Source organism: Canis lupus, chromosome 11 (assembly GCF_003254725.2).
Source record: "Canis lupus dingo isolate Sandy chromosome 11, ASM325472v2, whole genome shotgun sequence".
Taxonomy (NCBI): Eukaryota; Metazoa; Chordata; class Mammalia; order Carnivora; family Canidae; genus Canis; species Canis lupus.
This window is the reverse complement of record NC_064253.1, coordinates 17,353,830-17,376,342: the sequence shown is the minus strand read 5'-3', so window position 1 is coordinate 17,376,342 and position 22,513 is coordinate 17,353,830. Positions and strand designations below refer to the sequence as shown.

At 37.1% G+C, this 22,513-nt stretch overlaps 1 long non-coding RNA gene across 7 annotated transcripts in view; it reads right to left on the bottom strand.

The window, feature by feature from the left end:
* The window catches only part of LOC112650376 (uncharacterized), a 200,274-nt gene that overhangs the window by 158,788 nt on the left and 18,973 nt on the right, over positions 1–22,513 (bottom strand). For 5 of the 7 annotated variants that reach the window (XR_007413952.1, XR_007413956.1, XR_007413951.1 and 2 more), the window contains exon 2: positions 9,175–9,271. The exons of the other annotated variants lie outside the window; for them this stretch is intronic. This is a non-coding gene — a long non-coding RNA (uncharacterized LOC112650376). The remainder of the gene's footprint in view (positions 1–9,174; positions 9,272–22,513) is intronic. 7 annotated transcript variants of the gene reach the window in all.

Below are 22,513 nucleotides of genomic sequence, written 5' to 3'. Positions count from 1 at the left end.
GAGTGCTGGGAAAGGGCTTACAGAGGTACTGTACACAGGCCAGGAAGATCCACATCCTGGAGCACGTGGGTGGCTCAGTGGTTGAGTGTCAGCCTTTGGCTCATGTCCTGATCCTGGGATCAAGTCCCACATCAGGCTCCCCGCAGGAAGCCTGCTTCTCCTTCTGCCTGTGTCTCTGCCTCTCTCAATGTGTTTCTCATGAATAAATAAAAACTTGAGGAAAGGAGAAAGGGAGGAATAGAGAAAGAAAATAGATATCCTTATAATGATGAATTGCTGCCCCCTCCAAGATGGAGGATCAAACATAACCAATCTACTGCTAAGTGGCTAGGTTAAGTTTTGGAAGGACAGTGCCATATTGAGGGATCAGTACCCATCTCTGACACTAGCACGGTGAACATGTAAGTGGCGGTTCCTAGTTCCATTTTGTGAAGAGCAAGTCCTGGCCAGTCTTGGCCATTAGTCATCACCAGAGCTCAGGCCATGGGTAGCACACTGTACCAGGACTACTAGAGCGACAAGGTTGTCTGAAGAAGTCATTCTGTCCAGATGCTTTCTGATGACTTATTGGCACTGAGACTTTTTGTTGGACAAGACCATCCAGAATCCACTTACCCACATAATTGTTACTCTGATCTTTGAATTTTACTGCTTCAAGACTCCTAGCCAACCAACTCAGCTTCTGCTCACTCTTTAGGTGCTCATCTATATCCAAACCCCTTCTTTACCTATGCCAAGTGAACTTCCATGAATATAGGTCACAGCTTTGCCTCCTAGGGGAATTCCCCTTTTCCAGTGGTCTGAGTGGAGCCAGAGCTCACTTCTGACAAGCATCAACATGGTATTCCACTTACGGTCTGAGAACTGGACTCAACTGTTTTGGTTTTAAGATTTTATTTATTTATTCATTAGAGACACAGAAAGAGAGGTAAAGACATAGGCAGGAGAAGATGCAGGACTTGATTCCAGACCCCAGGATCATGACCTGAGCCAAAGACAGACACTCAACTACTGAGCCACCCAGGCGCCCCTCAACTGTTTGATCATAGGGTATCATCCCTAAGTAGGATGACCTTATACTTTGTGAACCTAACAATAATTCTAATATGTACCAGGTATCCCAGAGCAATTATTAATAGCAATGGATATACTCACCTTGGGCTTTGTTTGCTCTTTTTCTAGTTCCTTTAGGTGTAAGGTTAGACTTCTTTTTTAGGTCAGATTATTTTTTTGAGCTTCTTCTTATTTCTTGAGGTAGGCTTTTATTGTTGTATACTTCCCTCTTAGAACTGCTTTTGCTGTGTCCCAAAGGTCTTGGACTGTTGTGTTTTCATTTTCATTTGTTTCCATCTATGTTTTATTTCTTCTTTGAATGTCTCATTTACCCGCTAGTTGTTAAGTATCATCTTTTTTAGTCTCCACATGTTTGTGTTTCTTTTCTCCTGCCATTATTTCTAGTTTCATACTGTTATTATTGGAAAAGATGCATGCTATGATTTCAATCCTCTTAAATTTAATGAGGCATGTTTATGGCCTAATACATGATCTATTTTGGAGAATATGTCATGTGCACTTGAAAACCATGTGTATTCTGGTTTTGGACGGAATGTTCTATTCTATACATATACTATGTCCATGTGTCCAATGTGTCATTCAAAGACATTGTTTCTTTATCGAATGTCTGTCTACATGATCTCTCCCCATTGATATGAGTAGAATGTTCAAGTCCCCTATTATTACTCAAAAAACATTACTATTGAAAAAAAAAAGGAAATCTAATTAGTAAAGAGTTATAGTAGAAACAAATTATAGGAAAAATCTTTATTATGACCACATAATTAGTGATTTTGGTGCCATAAAAGGCCAGGAGCTATTTCTGAAATGGTGAATACTTTTTCACTACAGAAGTAAGGGCCTTGTGGTGAACCTGGGTGGCACAGTCAGTTCAGTTTTGGCTCAGGTTGTGATCTCAGAGTCAGGAAGTGGAATTCCTTGTCAGGCTCTGTGCTCAGCATCAAGTCTGCTTCAGATTCTCTTTCCCTCCCTCTGCCTCACCTGCTTATGTGCACGCTTTCTAAAATAAATATAGAAATCTTTTAAAAACTAAAGAAAGAAAAAACCTTGCTTTCAATTCTCAAAGTCTATGCTACACCTCTTGATTGGGGATTGCTATGGATACCACAAGCATCCCTTTCTAGCAAGGAAACTTCCAGCATAATCACCTATTCTATGGTATGAAACCTGTTATAGACCCTTCCCCTTACTCCAAGCCCCTGTCTAACTTGACAATCTTCTAAGTCACCCAATAAGTGGGACTGAGCATTACTGCTAAGTGCATCTTGTCACTTGATTAGTTGTAAGTAGTAAGGATGATTTAGCAAGCCATAGATTTCACCAATACTGCTGTTCCTGAATCTTCACAGGACTTGTTACCCACCTTCCCAAATGTATATGCCTTCTTGTTAGGTTTGGAATACATGTACAATACTTGCCATCTCCTGCTAATTGATATATTTAACATGATGCCACCCATATATATTTTATGAGCATGATGTTCTATATAATAGCAAGAGGACAAAGGTCCCTGCAAACTTTGCTATGACACCAATTGGGAAGAACATAGCCCATAGCAAGAAAACAAGTCTTTCTTGCTTCTTTTTCCATGTGAATATTAATTATTGTTGATCCCCCCTATGGGAATTGAGAAGAACATTTAAGAGATGAATACCATGTTACAAATGCCAGAGCTATTGTCAGTCTGTCTCAGGAAAACATTAGGTCCAGTATAGCAGCTGGGACTGACTTGGGTCAGTTTATGAACACCATCATCATCTGCTAGAATTCATGTCTTTCTGGGGGAGTAGGGGTACAAATAGGACAATTAGAAGAGATGGTTTGGGAACCCCTGTTCCTAAGTCCTATAAGTCTATGAGGATGGGGGATAATGTTTTGAAATTCTGGATGGAATGCGACGTTGCTTCAGACTTAACTTTTTTGAAAGGATGGCAAGTCTCCCATTTAGCACTTCTTACTTAGCTTTTATCGGCTATTACTTTATAAGTCAGAAAAAAAAAAAAGTGACTCGCTTGTCCGTTAGTGTGTATCAACCTCTTTTTCCCCACACACAAGTACCCATCAGAAGCACTGTCAGATTATGTGGTGCCAGAATTCCAACATCTCCATAGCTTCCTGTCCAAGAGGAGAGCCATGATCGTGTTTTAGATTACACAGTAGCGGCACCAGCTCAAGAGATTGTATCTAAGAATCTACCATCAGTTTGAATACTCTACTCATTCTAGTTCACAGTTAACCTGGCAAAAGTCTGTACATTCCTTTGGGAAAGGATCAGAGGAACGTTTATCATATGTCTTTGTGGCTTTGCAAGGTCCTTCCAGAAGGATCTTTAATCAGCGGGTTCTGGGTCAGTAAACTGGCTTTGATCTGTAAACTGGGTGAAGAACTGATTTTTCCATTGCAATAGCTGACATCAATGTTCTGCTTGCCCAGACTGGATTTTTTTTTGGGGGGGGTGTTGGGGGCGGGGGAAGAGGTGTTTCATACGAGTCAAGTCACATCCAAATTAGTCATTTACCTATGTTGCCATTTGTACACCAGGATTTATTAGCCATTTGCAGGTTTCTGGGGGTCAAGGCACTCAGAGTTAAGTGGCACCATGTGGCCTCTACAATTCCTGAGTAACATCATCCCCTTCATACTAAAAAAGTCGCATCCTTAAGAATCAACCCAGACTGCAGAGGAAAGCCATCCCCAGACTTGTCAAAGAGGCTGAGGTCTCCCTCAGACATTCCGTTGTCTTAGTGAATCACATCTGTACAATGTAGTGCAGTGGAAGGAGGCTGGGCTTTGTAATTATATGGCTCCTGTTTCGATACTGGCTCTGCTATTTACTGTGACAGCAACTGTTCTGAGCTTTAGTTCTCTCAGCTGCAAAGAAGAAAGTAAAAAATACCTTGCACGATTGCTTTTTTGCTGTTCAAAACTCTAGCACTGCAAGAGCTAGAATTTGATATTTACAAGACAAAGTCTAAATAAAATTTTTACTATGACCAATTCTGTTTACACAACAGCAACAACAGGACAAAAACCTAGCACGATGTCTAAGACACATACACTAAATGTTTCTTTTCCTTCTCTACTTCTTTCCTGTCATAAGGAAAACCATAACATCTCATTTTCCATCCTGCCTTTCACCACTTACACACAATCTACTCACTCAAAGGATTTTACCCACTATTTTTTAAAGGTTTTATTTATTTTATTAATGAGAGAGATGGAGAGAGAGAGGCAGAGACATAGGCAGAGGGAAAAGCAGGCTCCCTGCAGGGAGCCCAATATGGAACTCTGAATCTCAGGACCCTGGGATCAGGCCCTGAGCCAAAGACAGATGCTCAACCACTGAGCCACCCAGAAGTCCTTTATCCACCATTTTCAAAAACAGTAAAGGCATTAAGTCTTGCCAGTGATTCCTTCCTTTTTTCTCCTGGGGTCTTTTTCTAGATTCCTCCTGGTCAAGTTTATACTCCAGAAACATATACAAAATTTATACCAGACCTGTCCTACTTTTTTTTTTTTTTAACTACAATAAGGAAATTAAGATAGTATTAGGATTTACAGAGATTACATAAGTATATATACACTGTCCATATTCTAGAAAAACATTCCATTTTTTTCTGGCTAAGAAATGGGTAAGATTAGGGCACCTGGGTGGCTCAGTGGTTAAGTGTCTACCTTCAGCTCAGGGCATGATCCCAGAGTCCTGGGATCGAGTCCCACATTAGGCTCCCTACAGGGAGCCTGTTTCTCCCTCTGCCTATTTCCCTGCCTCTCTCTGTCTCTCGTGAATAAATAAAATCTTTTAAAAAAAATAGGTAAGATTAACATTTTTAAAGAGTTTTATTCTCTTAGAATTATTAATTTCAGTGGTTTTTTCCTAAATAATAGAAATAATTCATACAGATTTTTTAAAATCACACTAATTTGGCACCAAGAAATAGAAAAAGTATAATGGAAACTGTGGCCTAAAACTCAAATAGTTAATTATATTTCTTTCACTTAGTTCTCTGAAAACATAGGTCAAGTTCAGCGAACTGGTCTGCTGGGAAAATTGGGCCCTGTTTTTGTCAAGTTTTCCTAAGCACCTCCAAAACCACTCATTGCTTATTGTCCACGGCAACTCTTAGGCTACAGCAACAGAGCCAAGTGAGCACTTGTGACAGAGATCATCTAGCCATTCTAGAGAGCAGGAATTATTCACTATCTGGCTTTTTATGGAAAAAAGAATGCCAATCCCTAACAAAGAGGGAGGCCATCGATAAGCTTGTTCAAGTTCACATTACAGATGGTTAAAACAACAGAAGCAGAACGCAGGCCTTTCTGCATACATCTTAATCTATGGGATGGAGCCCAGATAAGAATGTCCAGACTCCCTGTTTTGCTTCTAACATTTTGAATCTGTGTGAATGAAGAGTCGTCTTGCTAAAGGCAAACTAGGATGGTGTCTTCTCTACATATGTACAAGTATTATAGATGAGGTCTTCCAAAACAGACTAAGAAGTTATCTTAAACTCTGCTTTTCAATCTTAAATACTGTGCTGGAAAACTATGAATAGCCGGCCAATTCTATAAGATTTCTAAAGCATATTCAACGAAAGCTCTAACACACAATTTCCCTTTTTATATTGCCACACGTCAAGCATACAACCCCAGATTAAAGAATCTGCTACTACCTAGGCTTTAGTCTGCTTCCTTCCCAACGCAAGTTTGGGGATTTAATATAAGACATAAGGCAAGCAATTTTAAAGTTTTAGCACTGCAATAATAAAACAGAAGCTGACCACATGTACTCTTTTCACTACAACAGGACTTCAGTAATTTATGGCAAATGCTTATCCCCATTCTCATCAATCATGCTTTGCAACTTATGGGTAAGAGTCTCAATTTGTTAAGGATGAATGAAAATGCTGAAGCAGGGCCTGTCACTTTGATTTTCCTGGATAAACTCAGATTCTAGTGATTTTTTTCCCCCGCTAGGGAGGATGCTCTTGTTCTTTCCATTGTCATAGTTTGCCAATCTCTCAGAAATTCTAAATCATATTTTGATTTCTAGATATATAATCTCACTGGTTTATAATCTCATTTTCTAAAACACCTTTCCTGGAACAAATAGCCCTCCAGAATCCAAAGCATACTTGCTCTTAGCATCATTTGCTAGACTTCTTCTACTCCCTTCATTCTGATCCTTCTCCTGCCTACCCTCCCCCCTCACTTCCTCACTGACATATTATTTGGGATATTTTTCAGTAGTCTGTGAAATGAAGACATTATGGCTAAACCAGTCAAAAGCTATACCTAACACCAACTGGAGAATACATCCCTGGTTTTTATTTGAAAACTGACTAGTGAATAAACAGATCTGCTCAGAAACCTGGAAGCTTCAATGGTTTGGAGAGCAGTACCTCACATGAGTGGTAAAAAGCTCTCTGTTTGGGGTAAGAATTTTCACCCCTATAACACAGCACCTTTCCACCACACAGCCTCTGTTGTCCAATTTCAACACAGGACCAGGCTTTCAGGAATACTATGATCTACTATGTCCTTCCTCACTCCTTCAAACCCTCACCACTCTTACCCATGACACACATCCCCCTCATTTCTCTCGATCCCTCTAAATCCCACGTGCTCCTCAAACCTCAGCACTGCCCGAGCACCTTCTGTGACGCTTCCAGTCTGTACCACTGTCTAGAAAATCCTATAGCACTGTTTCTTCTACTTCCCACACAGCACACGTCTACCTTACAAACTGAATTCTTTTTTCCTATATGTTGTCATGTCTCTCCCAATCATATTAAAGTTTCTTGGAATACAGAGGATGTGCCTTTTTTCCCTGTCCATTTATTTTCCTATTGTAGCACATATCATCTGCTGCCCACACTCTATGCTCAGTCAACGACTGCTGATTAATTCCTGTGCCTAAATGTACCCGATGAGTGTACCACTGATCTTATCAATCTTACATGGAAATACAGGAAAGCTATCTAAACTTTTCCTGGCTGTTTTGACAGTGGGGTTGAATTACAAATATTATAAGCGGTGTTTTCCAGAAGACTAAGTGATCTTAAATATTGCTTTGCTACCCCAAATACCATATGTGAAAGTTATGAATGGTCAATTCTGTTTTCTTTTTAAGATTTGAAAGAGAGACTGCACATGCCAAGGAGGGAGAGGGGCAGAGGGAGAGAGAGAATCTCCAGCAGACTCCCCACTGATCTTGGAGCCTGAAGTGGGGCTTGATTCCCACAATCCTGAGATCATGACCTGAGTGGACAGCAAGACAGGACACTCAATGAACTGAGCCCTCCACCCCAGGTGCCCCATGAGAAGTTCATACAAAAATTTTAAATCATACTTCATCAAATTGCTAAAATAATCGTTATTATAACAAAGAAAATGCCAATCTATATATTGTATAAAATTCAGATAGAAAGATGATTGCAGGATTCAAGATTCTGCTCCTGCAAAAGCTAAAAGAATAAGTACTCCAAATCTAGCTTTTAAAGTACAAAACTTTAAAAAATGTTTCCCATTACATGCTCTTTTTTCAATAAAAGACAACATATAGCTCCTATCACGCATCTAGAATTAAAATCCCAAACACAGAAGAGTATCTGGAACTTAGGGGGACTCAGTGGGGTAGAAGGAGGGAGAGAGATTACAAAAATAGTATTTTTATATGATTTGAATCTTAGAAAAAAAGATGTGATGAAATAAGAGTTAAAAAATAAAGTAATAAACTTATGCTTTAGGAAAGAAGTTTAAGAATACATACTGGTATTACCTTGTTAGAGAAGATAGAGCATTGTTATCAAAAGCCTTAAACCTGCCAATCATATTTAGTTAATAATTACAAATCTCCTAAAAACTATGATGGATTTTAATCATATAAATGTTCCTAGCATTTTTATTTACAGTAATAAAATATTTAAAGCAACCTAAATATCCACAAGATTTGGGTATTTTGTATAATGGAAACATTAAGACAGTTCTTTTTATAGACTTACAACGAGGAAATGTTTATTCCTAACAGGAATTCCTGAATAGAAACTCTAACAGCTAAGGATATCTTAGCTTAACCTTAAACAGGTAAGGATATTTTATTTCCATCTGTGTATCTTTATGTAATTTCTAATATAACCATTTCTACCTTTCATGAGGCAGCCAGCCATCTCAGTGCACTGGACATTATCCTCACTCACCTGTTCGGTGTCCTTTAGGTGATTATGGATTCTCCATTATCTCCATTTCCATGCCCTAGTCATCCCTCATAGATAGACATTCTTATGAATTTATGGTGTATCTTTTAGTGATATGTTCTTCTACAAAATATATTGTTCTTTGCATGGCTGTATTTTAATAAATAATATTAGGTCACAGATCATACTGTTCTTCCTTTTTCCCTTGAGCATTATGCTTCAAGCTGGACCCATATTGCCATATCTGTATATATATGTATATTCCACAAACACATATGTATTACATAGGCAACAGCACATTCCAGCTTTTATATTATACCACCACAAGTTACTTTTTCGGTTTTCTAATTACTTTGTTTTCTAACATGAAAGAGTATTAGTGGATAATAAGAAACCTCAGCTTTAAAATAAAGGGATCATGATGCTGAGTATTTTGATGACTCGAGCTCATCTTGTGTTTAAAAATTTCAATGAAAGTAAATCAAGAATAGTTGAAATTGATCTTTCCTAAGTCTAGTGGGGGAAAAATAGAAAAAAGAATCTCAAATTCATGTTAATAAATAGTAATATGAGACTTAATTGTACGACTTTCTTATTTATACTGTTTACACTTTGTAATATGTCATTTGTTTAGAATCAGAAACAGTTGCTAATTTAAAACTATTGTAAGTAATCTAAGATATTGGGTTAAAATCCCATTGGGACAAATGGCATAACACCTCAATACATTTATTATTGTGACATGTAGGGACCTGTATCTTGTTTTCAGGATGAAATTGAATGACAGGGAAAGAGAAACACTGGGAATAATCCATGCCCCCACATCTTGTTCTCTAATACCCAAAATAACCTTCATTGCACTAAGATCTCAGCTAAAAATGTCCTTTTAAGAAGGATGTATTACCATATCAGGTGATGCTGGTGAGTCAATCATTCATATGACAGCCTATGCTAATTTGGCCTGTGTGATTTCTCCCCAGGTTTTAATGATGAGTGGGACTCTAGAAGGACAAAGAGGTTTCCATCAGTTAAGAGAGGAGAGACAGTTCAATTACAAGTAATTCTAAAGGTTGTGATACTTTAGAGGAGCATATTTCTTTCCTCCAAAGACAGAATTATCTGTTCAGTTGTACAAAGCTAGAATTCTAATAATCACTCTTGATACTTTTGCCTCCCTCCCATTCTTCATTCACATCCAACCCACCATCAAGTATGCTGGATTTTATCTCACAGATGTCTTTCATATCTATCTACTTCTTTCCCCATCTAGTCCATCTTTACCACATCTACCATCATTCCTCCTCCCTTCACCCTGTTCAGGTTACTATCCCTCTTTCCCGAGGTTGTGCAAGAGTTTATTGGCTCTGGTTCTGGAGATAATCCAGTTATAGTTTAAGGGGTGTGTGTGTGTGTGTGTGTGTGTGTGTGTGTGTGTGTATGTGTGTGTTCTAAGATTTTATTTATTTATTCAAGAGAGAAACAGAGAGAGGGGGCAGAGACATAGGCAGAGGGAGAAGCAGGCTCCCTGAAGGGAGCCTAGATGTGGAACTCAATCCCAGGACCCTGGGATCCACAACCTGAGCCAAAGGCGGATGCTCAACCACTGAACCACCTAGGCATCCCTAGTAGTTTGAGTATTTTGTTGTGTTTTTCCCCCCATATCACACCACAGAGTCATCTTTTCAAAATGTAAAGCAAAACACATCACTGTAGAAACTTCCATGAAATCCATATGCTTCAAGATAAACCAAATCACCCCTTACTGTGGAATCTCTCCTCAGGCACACCTGGCATGAGGAAGCCCCCTGCCTTCCAATGCTGCCACTGGTTTTCTGTGAGTCCCTCCTTAATTGAGATGGATATTCCCTTCCTGAGATCCTTGAGCATGTCTTCCCTTCACCTCACATTCTCCCCCTGTCTTTCTTGCCTCAATTCCTCCCATGCTTCCTTCAGTTTCTAGGAATATCATTCTGCCCTCTCCTTTGTCCATTCTCATTTCAGAGACGTGCATACCTCAAGAAGTCTCCAAAATGCTTGTCGAGAAGGCGTTTTGTATGTGTGTCTGTTTCCCTCAAGAGAGCATTACTGCATGAGGGCAAGGTTCTTATCCACTGTAGTAACATTTCTAATGTATAGCGTATAATAAATCCTTAGTAAGTATGAGTTTAGTATATGAATGAAGAGATTAATATTCACGAATGGAGAGTCTGGAAGGATAGGAAGTGTATGAAGGTCAAAGATTGAGATTTACAAATCTATTAAGCAAGCCTTTCTTTAACCTCTGATAATCAGGAACAAATACTCCCTCAGGACTTACAAAGTCAAGTAACATTATATAATAGGTAAAAGCATGGGTGTTAGAGTTCTAGAACCAACATTTACAAAGCAAGGAAATTGGGCAGAGTTATGTTGACAAACTTATCAAAATACCCTTGGAAAATATTTTAAAAATCACTATTTTCATGGTATTTTATTTGACAAATATCGACCATTTCATCTCATATAATCCACCCCTAATACCGGAAGCATGCACTTTCTACTTAATTTCACTGTTATGCGTAAATTAAGACACACACACATTATTATTTTAATCGTCAAAAAATAAACATGTTTTAGGCTATTAAAAACAAATTAGTCATTGAATGTGATCATTTATGCTCTAAAAATTATAAAGACATTTAATTACATTAAGTATAATTTCTATTTATCATTAAGGACACAAAGAGCTGATAACACTTCCACTGAGGATTTCTAATTCAATCTAAAACGTAGAATAAGAGATCCTGTTACACATCCCTGCTTCAGTAACCAAGATATAACTAATTTAATCAGGGTAGAATTATCAGGAAATAAAATCAAATACACCCAGTTTAATGGAGAAGCCAAAAGCTTATTATCAAGATTTTCAAACCCTAAACAAATCGTGTTTGTCACAATCATTTCAGTGTCAAGTGACAGAAACCTACTCAAAGTACATTAAATAAAAAGTTCAGTATCTTCTTCAATATTGATAGCAATTTCCAAAATGTCTCCAGTCTTTCCTGAGTGTAGGAATACTACCAAGTCCCATCACTGTTGTGATTCCATCACACTGGCTCCTGCTCCACCTCCCCACCCCCACTCTAGCAGGGGAAGTGAGGCCACATGATTGCCAGTTCAACCCAAATCATCCTTAATTACAGAAGCCAAATTCACAAAGGGAGAAAGGATGTGAGTCAGGCAAAAGTGTCAAAAGCCAACTACACAAATTAATTTTCATTATTAAGGAGACAAATCCTTGTGTTTGAAATTTAATAAGTATGACCACTGAAATTAGGAAGAAACTCAGAATTTTAATACCAATTTTTAAAACACAACGTAATTCTCTGGCATCCAGAAGATTGTTTCAAGTGACTGATGGCTTTTGAAGGTATGAGCAAATATAAAAATAATGTGAGTCCTGCTTGTCAGTAGCTTCCCTGCCAAGAAATGTATAAAATCTAAGTAACCTGAGCCCCCCACTACCCAGACTCCCCTTTCATCTCCCATTTCCAACTCAGGGGATAAGCAGTAGGGTCAATTTTAAGGATGGAATGAGATTTACAATTTTCTTCTTTTCTTGGAAATCTCCCACTGCTGGATTTGACCAATCAAGAAGCTATTTCCACGAACTCTCCTATGAAAACACCACCACCAACAACAACAACAAAAAAAATAACCCTGATGGGAGAAACTGAGGGTGGCTCTGTCCAATAGGCAACAAGAAACAGAGGTTTCTGGTCCAAGAGTCTGAAAGGATCTGAGTCCTAGCAAAACAGATATTAACATCTTATATAATATAATCATGGAGGTAACATCCTTTCACCTTTGCTGTGTTCTGCTGATTAGATTCAAATCAAAAGTCTTATCCATACTCAGAAAGAATACACAAGGGCAAGAGTTCCCAGGAGGGGAGAGAAGTGGGATCCACCCTAGAATCTGTCCACCACAGAAACACCATTACCTCATCTTTCATAATCATGATTACATTAACACTGTCAAACTTGAAATATGGACTTGGAAAAATAGTAACCTCAACCCTATCACTCTAATTTCTTATGACCTTAAAACACTTCAAAAAATCCTTTCGTGGTGAAGAAACACTTAAACCTCAACATTCGCTTGTTTTCATCGTCTAGTTACTGTACTGTCTATCCCATTTAAGTAAAATTAAATTTAAAATCTTGATTGAAAAATCTCATGTACAACATAATTCCATTGTTATGTTTTTTTATCTTTCTATCTCAATATATTTAATAGCTCAACGTTTCGAGTAACTTGTTTTTCACTTTTTCTTTCATTTTAAATTTCTAATGAGCATGTATCATTGTTATTTTTTAAAGATTTATTTATTTTACAGAGGGAGAGAGAGAAAGAACACACAAGTAGGAGGGGCAGAGGGAAAGGGAGAAAGAGTCTCAAGCAGAGTCTGTGCTGAGCGCAGAGCCTGACATGGGGCTAAATCTCATGTCCCTGAGATCACAACCTGAGAGGAAATGAGGAGTTGAATGCTTAATGCACTGCCCCACCCAGGCATCCCGAGCATGTATCATTTTTATTAAAAACTCCTAAATTATGTCTATATCATAACATTTAGCCTTATCATTATCGTGCTCTCAACATTATAAACAAAGTTATTTTACTAGTATTTATACATTTTATAGAGCACTCAACAGTAACCAAAACTTACAAAATTGTTATTACACTCTATTACAAAGAATGAATATTTAATAACACTTTCTTAAGAAATCCCTTGGTAAGAAATCTAGGGGAAAAAAATGGAATCAGGAGCTGATATGATGGTCTCAAGTTCACTATAAACAGTCACTCATAACAACAAGTTACATAAATCCTAATTAAGTATTAATTCAATTGTCAGAATTCCTTGCCAAAGAAACTTTGGAAATTAATAACATGAAAATTCGGCAACTCTGTAGTGATCAAAGTTAATCTACAGGGAGTAAAAGTTTAAGAAATAGTTTTCACACCATGAAAAATACGTGAATTATTACTTTTGGAACTTATCCAAACTAAGTGTTCATGTAATGGTTGGCAAATTCTAATAGATAGCTTACTATAGAACTGAACAGGATACCTGGTTTAGACTTTGAGACACAAGTGATAGCTTTAAGTGACGGTGTAAGTAAATACATCTTATATGGTTTTAGGTCTTTTGCTGAATGGGAAGGATTCTAAAGCCAAGATAGATAATTGTCATCTCAACATCCAACTTTAATGAATTTTCAGAAAATTATAATGTTTGGCATGTTTATATATCTACACCATATACATACAAGTATGCCATTATATGTAATATAATACATATACACATTTATGTATATACATATATGGATACACATGTTATGTGGAAGACAGCTTTTGTGCTATTGAAATTATTTTTTAAATATTCATACTAGAGATCCCTGGGTGGCTCAGCGGTTTAGCGCTGGCCTTTGGTCCAGGGCATGATCCTGGAGTCTGAGATCAAGTCCCACATCAGGCTCCCTGCATGGAGCCTGCTTCTCCCTCTGCCTGTGTCTCTACCTGTGTGTGTGTGTGTGTGTGTGTGTGTGTGTGTGTGTGTGTGTGTGTGTCTCATGAATAAATAAATAAAATATTCAGGGGATCCCTGGGTGGCGCAGCGGTTTGGCGCCTGCCTTTGGCCCAGGGCGCGATCCTGGAGACCCGGGATCGAATCTCACGTCGGGCTCCCGGTGCATGGAGCCTGCTTCTCCCTCTGCCTGTGTCTCTGCCCCCCCCCTATCATAAATAAATAAAAATTAAAAATAAAATAAAAATAAAATAAAATAAAATATTCATACTAGAATTCTTTAGTAAGGAGTAGGATTGTCTCCTTGCCTCTTTCGTATAGTTTTGTATTTTGGCCATACAAAATTACCATAAACCTGGTGGCTTCACAAACAGGACTATAATACATTTCTGGAGGTCCAAAGTCTGACAGAGGTCTCATTGAGCTACAATCAAGATGTCAGCCTGGTCATATTCTTTTCTAGAAGCTCTAAAGAACAGTCCATCTCCTTTATTTTCTTATTTCTAGAGGCCCCTGACTTTCCTTAGCTTTTGACAACTTCCCCCATCTTCAAGCCAACAGTCTTGAAATCCTTCTAGAGACAATGAATCCAAGATTATTCCCCCAGATCAAGGTCCTTTACAACATGTGCAAAATCTACTTGGCCATGTAAACTAATAGATTTACAATTCCAGGGATTAGGCCATGAACATTTTTATGGGGACTGGATTCTGCCTACCATATCCTGCCTGCATTCAGGTTCATTTTTTTTTTTTTTTTGCATGCATTTTTAGGCAAGTCTTACATTAAGGATTTTGTTTGTAGAATTGTTTTTTTAAGACAGAAAAGTGGAGACCAAGGCTGAATGCCTTAGGATATCTTAAGAACTGTCCTGCCAAGTGCCAAGTTTTATCCAGAATAATTCCTTTTATAGCTTTATATGAATGAAGCTTCTAATTTGGATAATCAAGGAAAGGTTGTTGGAAGGGCCCTTGGGATAAAACATCTTTATCAGGCCAGTATTCTTGGGAGCACGGAGACATTTTAAATGAGGAGACAAGCTAGGGAGATATGGCAAGGTTACAAAGGCAATATGCATGTATGGAGATGAGCTACCGAGAAAAATCTTTCCTGAGATTAAAATTTTATTAAATTTCCCAGTGAGAGACTGGAAAACATGATCTCAGAGGAGAGGCAGATTTGGACTGGCAATAAGGGAACAAGGAACTGAATTAGTTCTAAATTTTTTCTTTGAGAGCATGATCTCTTACACATCAACATGGGGATTGGGTCAAGCTTGGAAGTCTAAAACTGGACTTGTTTGTTCAAAAAGATAGCAAGCACTGGAAAAGAAGCTGCTTGGCAATAGGATCTACCTCCACTTTACACTCACCATGGAAGAGCAGAGTCTGAAAACATACAATAAACCAGAACAGAATTTCAAAGTCAGAAACCATAAAGACAGCTCAAAGCCTGGAGATGAGTGATAGCTCTATCTTCTTAAAAGGACGAGCCAATTTGTGTGTTGGCTGAAAATTGGCTGACCCTACATGCTATAATAAAGTGTGTTTTGATGAGAGGTTAATATTTTTACATGGCAAAAAATTGAAGGGCTTATATCACGCTTTTCGTGAAAAGGTGATTACTTAACACTTGATGATCAGAAAGAAAGTTATGAAGAAGCTTTTAAAATGATATTAAAAATTTAGGATATGGTCTTGACTTACCAATATGTGAGGAAAAAACCCATGAAGTAAATGGAAATTTATCTACACATCCAAATATATATTTAACTTATATATAAGTTAGAATTAGGGAAATGTGTTATCCAAGATTGGCACATTCCTAGAGACATTGCCGACACACACTGGAAAGTGCAAACTTGTTTTAGCCCCTACAAAGTGGCAGGGAGGAAAATCATGCATCAGAAGTAGAAAGAAGGGGTGGATGAATTGCCTGTGAAGTTTGGTCAGCTGCCCAAGGGTCCTCGTGAGGTCTGTGTGGGGTCATTCTTTGCGAAGGCTGATCAAGTATCCCCCAGAAGGAACAGAGAAGCTTTTTATCAGGAGGGGAGGAGAAAAGGAAACATAAATGTCAGTCCTTTGAAGTGCAGGGCAGTCCTCTGTTTGTAAGGCACCCAGGTAACATTCCACAGGCCACCCTCAGCTCATGTTTTCTTTCTTCTTGCCTTTCTAAATTATTTGGCTCAATAGCTACCCAAAGCTCCAAAACGGTGAAAATGTTGCTCGTAGCCAAATCTTGTTCTCTGGGAGAAGAGACCACAGGCAGGCTGCCTCTAGTTTATGAAAGGGCTGTATTTTAAATGTTCCTTGAAATATAAATAGTTTAGTACTTGGAATTTATTCTCATAGAAACCATGCTATAAATAAGATTTATTTCCCTTGAAAGGTTTCAAGAAGCTATTTAACTTATATTGTTTGGCAAGCATGGTTTCAATCACACTATCTTAGTTACCTATCAGTTCATTTTTTTTTTAATTATCAAGCTATTCTTTTCTTTCACAAAGTTGGTGATGCATATTGTAATATAAATTTTATAGTGTTTGAAACTACCTTTCCCAAACTGCTGAGAGACTGCCACTGCTAAAGATGATCCCAAGAGGTGAATCTATGATCTATGTATCTGTGCCTCTTCTCAGATCTAGTTATCTAGATACTCAGTCTCAAGACTGTAAGAACACAAATGTTCTCAAGTATATACCCCATCCTCGATTATTCCTCCCAAGCTACAGTAAGCTTTGTACTGCACTGTAACTTTACAATCATGTGACAGAAAGTAATTTGATCAAGTATCTTCTTCAGAGTGCCCATCAAGGAGGAAGCCAGAAGATGGTATTTTATTTGACCTACATAGAATTTTTAAATATCTGGAATTAATGGACTGACATTTAAAAATTGGATAGATTTCATAAAGGAATTTAGATTTCCAACTTCTCTTAATAAATTGGAAAACGGGCAAGACCAGGTCTATATTTTCAGCTACTATATTTCTTTAGTAGCTGAAATATATAGAATATAGAATATAGAAGAATATAGTAGCTACTATATTTCTTTAGTAGCTGAATGGTCATTTAACAATTACTGAAGGCATGTTGTGCCAGTCCCTAAATTGTCACCTACCTCTACTTTGCCTCCTCACCTGACAGTAGGCGCTCCCCACATTAACAGACTTCTCTGTAAGATTTGAATTCTGTTGTGAAAGGGTAAACAAGTGATAGTTCCTTTCTTACAGGTACTAAGACACTGGCCTCAGAATTTTGTCCTTCCTATGTAAGGCATGGGCCTGGTTTTTTGTTTTTTGTTTTTGTTTTAGCTTTTGGTTTTTAAGAGAAGAGAATTCCAAGCAGAATTGTGCAGACTACAGAGCCTGACAAGAGTTAGATCTCATCACCCTAAGACCATGACCTAAGCCCAAATCAAGAGTTGGGAGCTTAACCAACTGAGCCACCCAGGAGCCCCTGCATGGGTCATTTTTAAAACCAGGAGTGTATGTACTTGGAATGTCTTCTACTGCCTAACAAGAGATCAGCACTAAAAATTCACAATCTGGCTCATTTATTAGCCTTCTAAGAAAATGGGAAAATGCTTTAGAAACTAACACACTGTATTAGCGCTTGTTCCAGAAATAAGGATACAGATCACTAAAAAAACATTTTCCTTGTATCCAACATTCTGATTTGTATGCTTTGATATGCTTTGTATCTTCATCTCTTCTTTTAAAAATTTATCTTTAAAAGTGAAAGAAAAGATAAAAATGGTTATATCTAATCCAAGAAGTGGTTTCAAGTGGCCTTAGGCCCCCATGACATAGATTATACTTTCCAAGCCAACCCTCTGAACAAGTGTGTATGCCATGCAAGCACGTACTCAAAAGCAGCTTTCAACATCCAGTGTTCTTATCAGATCAGCATTTTAAGACTCTGGCATATGCAAAATCTTAAGCCTGCTTTTAGAGGTTGTTCAAACAATCTAAATGAAAGTAAATTCTCCATTCAGTTAAACCCCCAGTCCTCCTCCTCTAAGGCCACCACTACTACCTATCTATAGTTGATAAAATACTCTCTTGTAAGTCTTCACCAAATGGGTATTAGGAAAACAAATGAACACTTCAATCCAAACAGGATTTTTAGGTTAAGTTCCCTACTTTGGCCAGTCTCTTCCTGTATCTCATATTTAAATAAAATCTCAATCTGTTCGCTGTTATGTCTTTGCCCTTGGCTTCCCAAGATGCTTCCCAAGTACTCTCATGAATGTGACATGAAGCTATCTTCCATGTATATTCCCAGACTGTAGACATTGAAATATGACAAGCTCTAGCCCCAGGTGACTACTGTTATCTGCTGCGATGTGATTCTTCTCATAGGTTCTCATTTATCCTTTGTATATTCATGAGGAGTGTACAACACACCAGATACTCTCATAAAGGGTGGGGATGAAGTGGAACACAAAACTGAAATTCTAACTTGAAAGGAATGTACATTCTAATGAGGAGTGTCTAACAATAAACAAATGAATAAAACATAGTTCCTTTAATTGCAGTTCAAAAGGGGAACTAAAAGAAGAGAAGGAGGTGAGGAAGGGTGCTGTTATTAAAAGGAAATCAAGGAAGGCCTTGACTGAGAAGGTGACCTTATATAGTAAAGCTAGGAGGTAGTGAGCCAACACTGATCTACAGAAGGGGTATCAAGAAAGGTATACAGGCTGATTATGGTCCATCACATATTTTTATCCATTCCTTGGACTAAGAATAGTTTCCACATATTTTAATTAACGAAAAAGTGTATTTTGTGCCACATCAAAATTATATAAAATTCCAATTTCAGTGTGCATAAAGTTTTCTTCAAACAGACATACCAGTTTGTGTTGCTTTTATAACACAACAGCAAGTTGAGTAGTTGCAACAGACATGATCTGCAAAGTTGAAAAGATTTACCACTTACTATTTGACTCTTTACAAAAATACTTCCTGACTGCTAATCTAAAGCAAGAGTATTCCAAGATCTTTATTCATTTTTCCGCCATTTTTCAGTACCTACACACTTTCAAGTTAGATCTTAATTATAATTTTTATCTCTTGTTATTCATCTATATTAAGCTAACTTAAGGTTCTACCTTGAATTAAAACTTTCTAGTATCAATATTATCCATTACTTAGTTTCAGTTACAAGTAAGTGGTATGTCTTTGCCCATCCTAACTTTCATCTTTTTTAATTCAAGTGTCAATGTTCTTCAGCCAAAGAGACCAGTAACTTACCTATAGTTGAACAAAGTTGGGTTTATAACTTGTTGGAATGTGGAGACCACACACCATGATGAACCATGGAATGTCTCAATAAGAGGGTATTACAGAATTTTGGTGTATTGGAAGAAGGCTCAAGGAAGAGGTCTTGGCTAGGGATTAGATGATGCCACACAGTGGAGGAAATTTTATAACTTTATCTTAAAAATTCTTATGTAATAAAAGAATGAAATGAAGCTAACCTGTAACTGATGAAATGACAAGAGTCAGTCTTATTAATCATTTTAATCATGGGAGGGAAAGGTCTATATTTTTTGTAGTTTGGGCAATGTTCTCTTTTTTAAAAATTTTGTATTTGGGCAACATGATATAGTAGTTTTGTTTCGGTCTTGATCCATATGGTGACCAATTGATTTTGTGATGCTTGTGTTCCATGCAATTGTTAGGTTTAATGGAAGAATATTTTAAACTACTTCTGAGAACAAGTCTAGATGTTCCTGGTGATACTATAGTCTAGATGGCATTTTTTTTAAAAAAGGCAATTAAGAATCTTCAAACTATTTTTTAAAAATGGATAAGTACAGACATTTCCAAATAACCAAAGACTTGAGAGAACTCATTGTTAGCAAACTTGCCTCATGAGGAATACTAATGGAAATCCTTCAGGTAAAAAGGAAATGGTATCAGACAGTAAGCTAAATCCATGAAGAAATTAGGAACCCCAGTAAAGGTATTACTTAGCTAGATATAAAACAAAAATCTGAATATCTTTTTCTCTTCTCTTGACTGATAAAGAAATGTGCAATAAAAAATAAAACTCTTTTATAACTTTATTTTAAAATACAGTGTTTATGGAAGAATACCACAAAGGATAAGAGAGGGGAAGGAGCTATACTGGAACAGAGTTTATTTCACTTCAGTTATGTTAGTATCCACCTGAAGCAGATGTTAAATTAACATGTATATTATAATCCTCAAGGAACCATTGAAAAACTAACTCTTCCAAAACTATTTTTTAGGTGATACCCCAAGTAGATATATGTAATCCAACATAAGCAGTAAAGGAGGAACAGCAAATAGCAAAATGTTTGACATAAATTCGAATATACCCATAATTATTAAATGCAAATGGAATTTTCCAATTGAAATGCATAGATTCACAAAATTGAGACCACGTAAATATGATACATCTGTACTCTCTGTCCAAGATAATTTCAGTTTTAATGACACAAAGAGACTGAAAGTAAAAATATGAGGAAAGCTCTATGAACCTAACAGTAACCATAACAGAGCTGTACTGGCTATGCCAGTATTAGAAAGAAAATACACAGTTCCAGACCCCAAAAATTCAAAAGTGGTCAATTCAACAAAAATATAAAATATATAAACATATGAATCTAACACACTATGCTCCCCAAAAAGTAAAGAAGATGACAAAAATGGAGAGAACTAGAGATTTCAATACTACATTATCAATAATGAAGAGAGAAACTAGATAATCAGCAGAGATATAGTAGGCTTGAGCAACATTATTCACCAACCTTACCTAATGGATATCTCTAGCATACTCCATCCACTGCTGGAAACATACATGGTTTTCAAATGTAGATCAAACATTCTCCAAAATAAAGTATATAAAAGACCATAAGCTACGCCTCAGTAAATTTTTAAAAATTAAAATCCTACAAAGCATGATTCCAAATCAGCAACAAAAGGAAATTCATGAAATTCACAAATATTAGAATTTAAACTATAGCTTCTAAATAACCCATTATGTTTCTATTGATAGGAAATACCCACAAATGCCAATTTTATATAGATAGATGATAAATGATTGCCTGGAGCTGGGAATGAGGACCAGGATCTATTGCAAATGAACACTAGGAAATGTTTTTAGACAACAGAAATGTGCTCAAACTAGATGTGGTAATGGTTAGGTACTTACATAAACTTAAAAAGAAAAACCATTGATTTTTTAGCTTAAAATGGAACTATTTTATGGTACATAAGCCATATGGTATAAAACACTTCTAAACAATCCATAGTTCAGAGAAGGAATCAAAAGGGAGATTGGTACATGTTTTCCTTTAGATGAAAATGTAAAGACAATATATCAAAATTTGTATGGGCAGCCCGGGTGGCTCAGCGGTTTAGCACCACCTTCAATCCAGGGCATAATCCCGGAAACCCGGGAGTGAGTCACACGTCAGGCTCTATGCATGGAGCCTGCTTCTCCCTCTGCCTGTGTCTCTGCCTCCCTCCCTCCCTCCCTCTCTCCCTCTCCCCCTCTCTAAATAAATAAATAAATAAATAAATAAATAAATAAATAAATAAATAAAATCTTTAAAAAAAAAATTTGTGACATGCTGCCTACACTTCAGGAGTCTTTATAGCAATAAGTTCCTATACTGGAAAATAAGAAGGTATGAAATCAATAACTTAAGCTTCCAAATGAAAGCTAGAAAAGGAGACAATTAAACAGAAATTAGGAAGATGGAAGAAAATCAGAAGGATAGAAGAATCAATAAAATAGAAACAAAAAATAGCAAAAAAAAAAATAAAGAAAAATAAAAAAATAAACCAAAAGCTGGTTCTTTGAAAAGTTCAATAAAATTGATAAGCATTTGGGCAGCCCAGGTGGCTCAGTGGTTTAGCCCTGCCTTTGGCCCAGGGTGGGATCCTAGGGACCTGGGACCAAGTCCCACGTTGGGCTCCCTGAATGGAGCCTGCTTCTCCCTCTGCCTGTATCTCTGCCTCTCTCTCTCTCTCTCCCTCTCTCACACACACAAACAAACAAACAAATAAATAAATAAAACCTTAAAAAAAAAAAAAAGCTTGTTTAAAAAAAATTGATAAGCATTTGGCCAGACTGAAAAAGAAGGGTATCTACCATATCAGAAATACTGATGCATCTACTTTATGCATCAATACATAAAGGCATGAAAAAGATGAGAAAATATGAAAAACTTTATGGAAAACTCAAAAACTTACTAAATAAATTCCATGGAATACATACACCAAAGCTCACCAAAGAGGAAATAGATAGCCTGAGTAGCCTTACATCTATTAAAGTAATTTAATTTATAATTTAAAAGGAAAATTCTGCATCCAGTTTGCTCCAATGGTGAATTCTACTACATATTTAAGGAAGAATGCCAATTCTACATGCAAATCTTGAAAAAATTGAAGAGGGAATACTTTCTAACTTAATCTACAAGGCCTCAATGACAACATCAGACAAAGACATTGAGACATTGCCAGAAAATAACAGACTACTATTTCTCATGAACATAGATTTTCAACAAATTAAGCTTTATTAAAAAGCTTAAAAATCATGACCAACTTTGGTTTTCCCCAGGAATGTCAGGCTGAGCTACTGTTCAAGATCAAAAGATCTATGAATATAATTCACAGTATTTGATAACTAAAAAGAAGA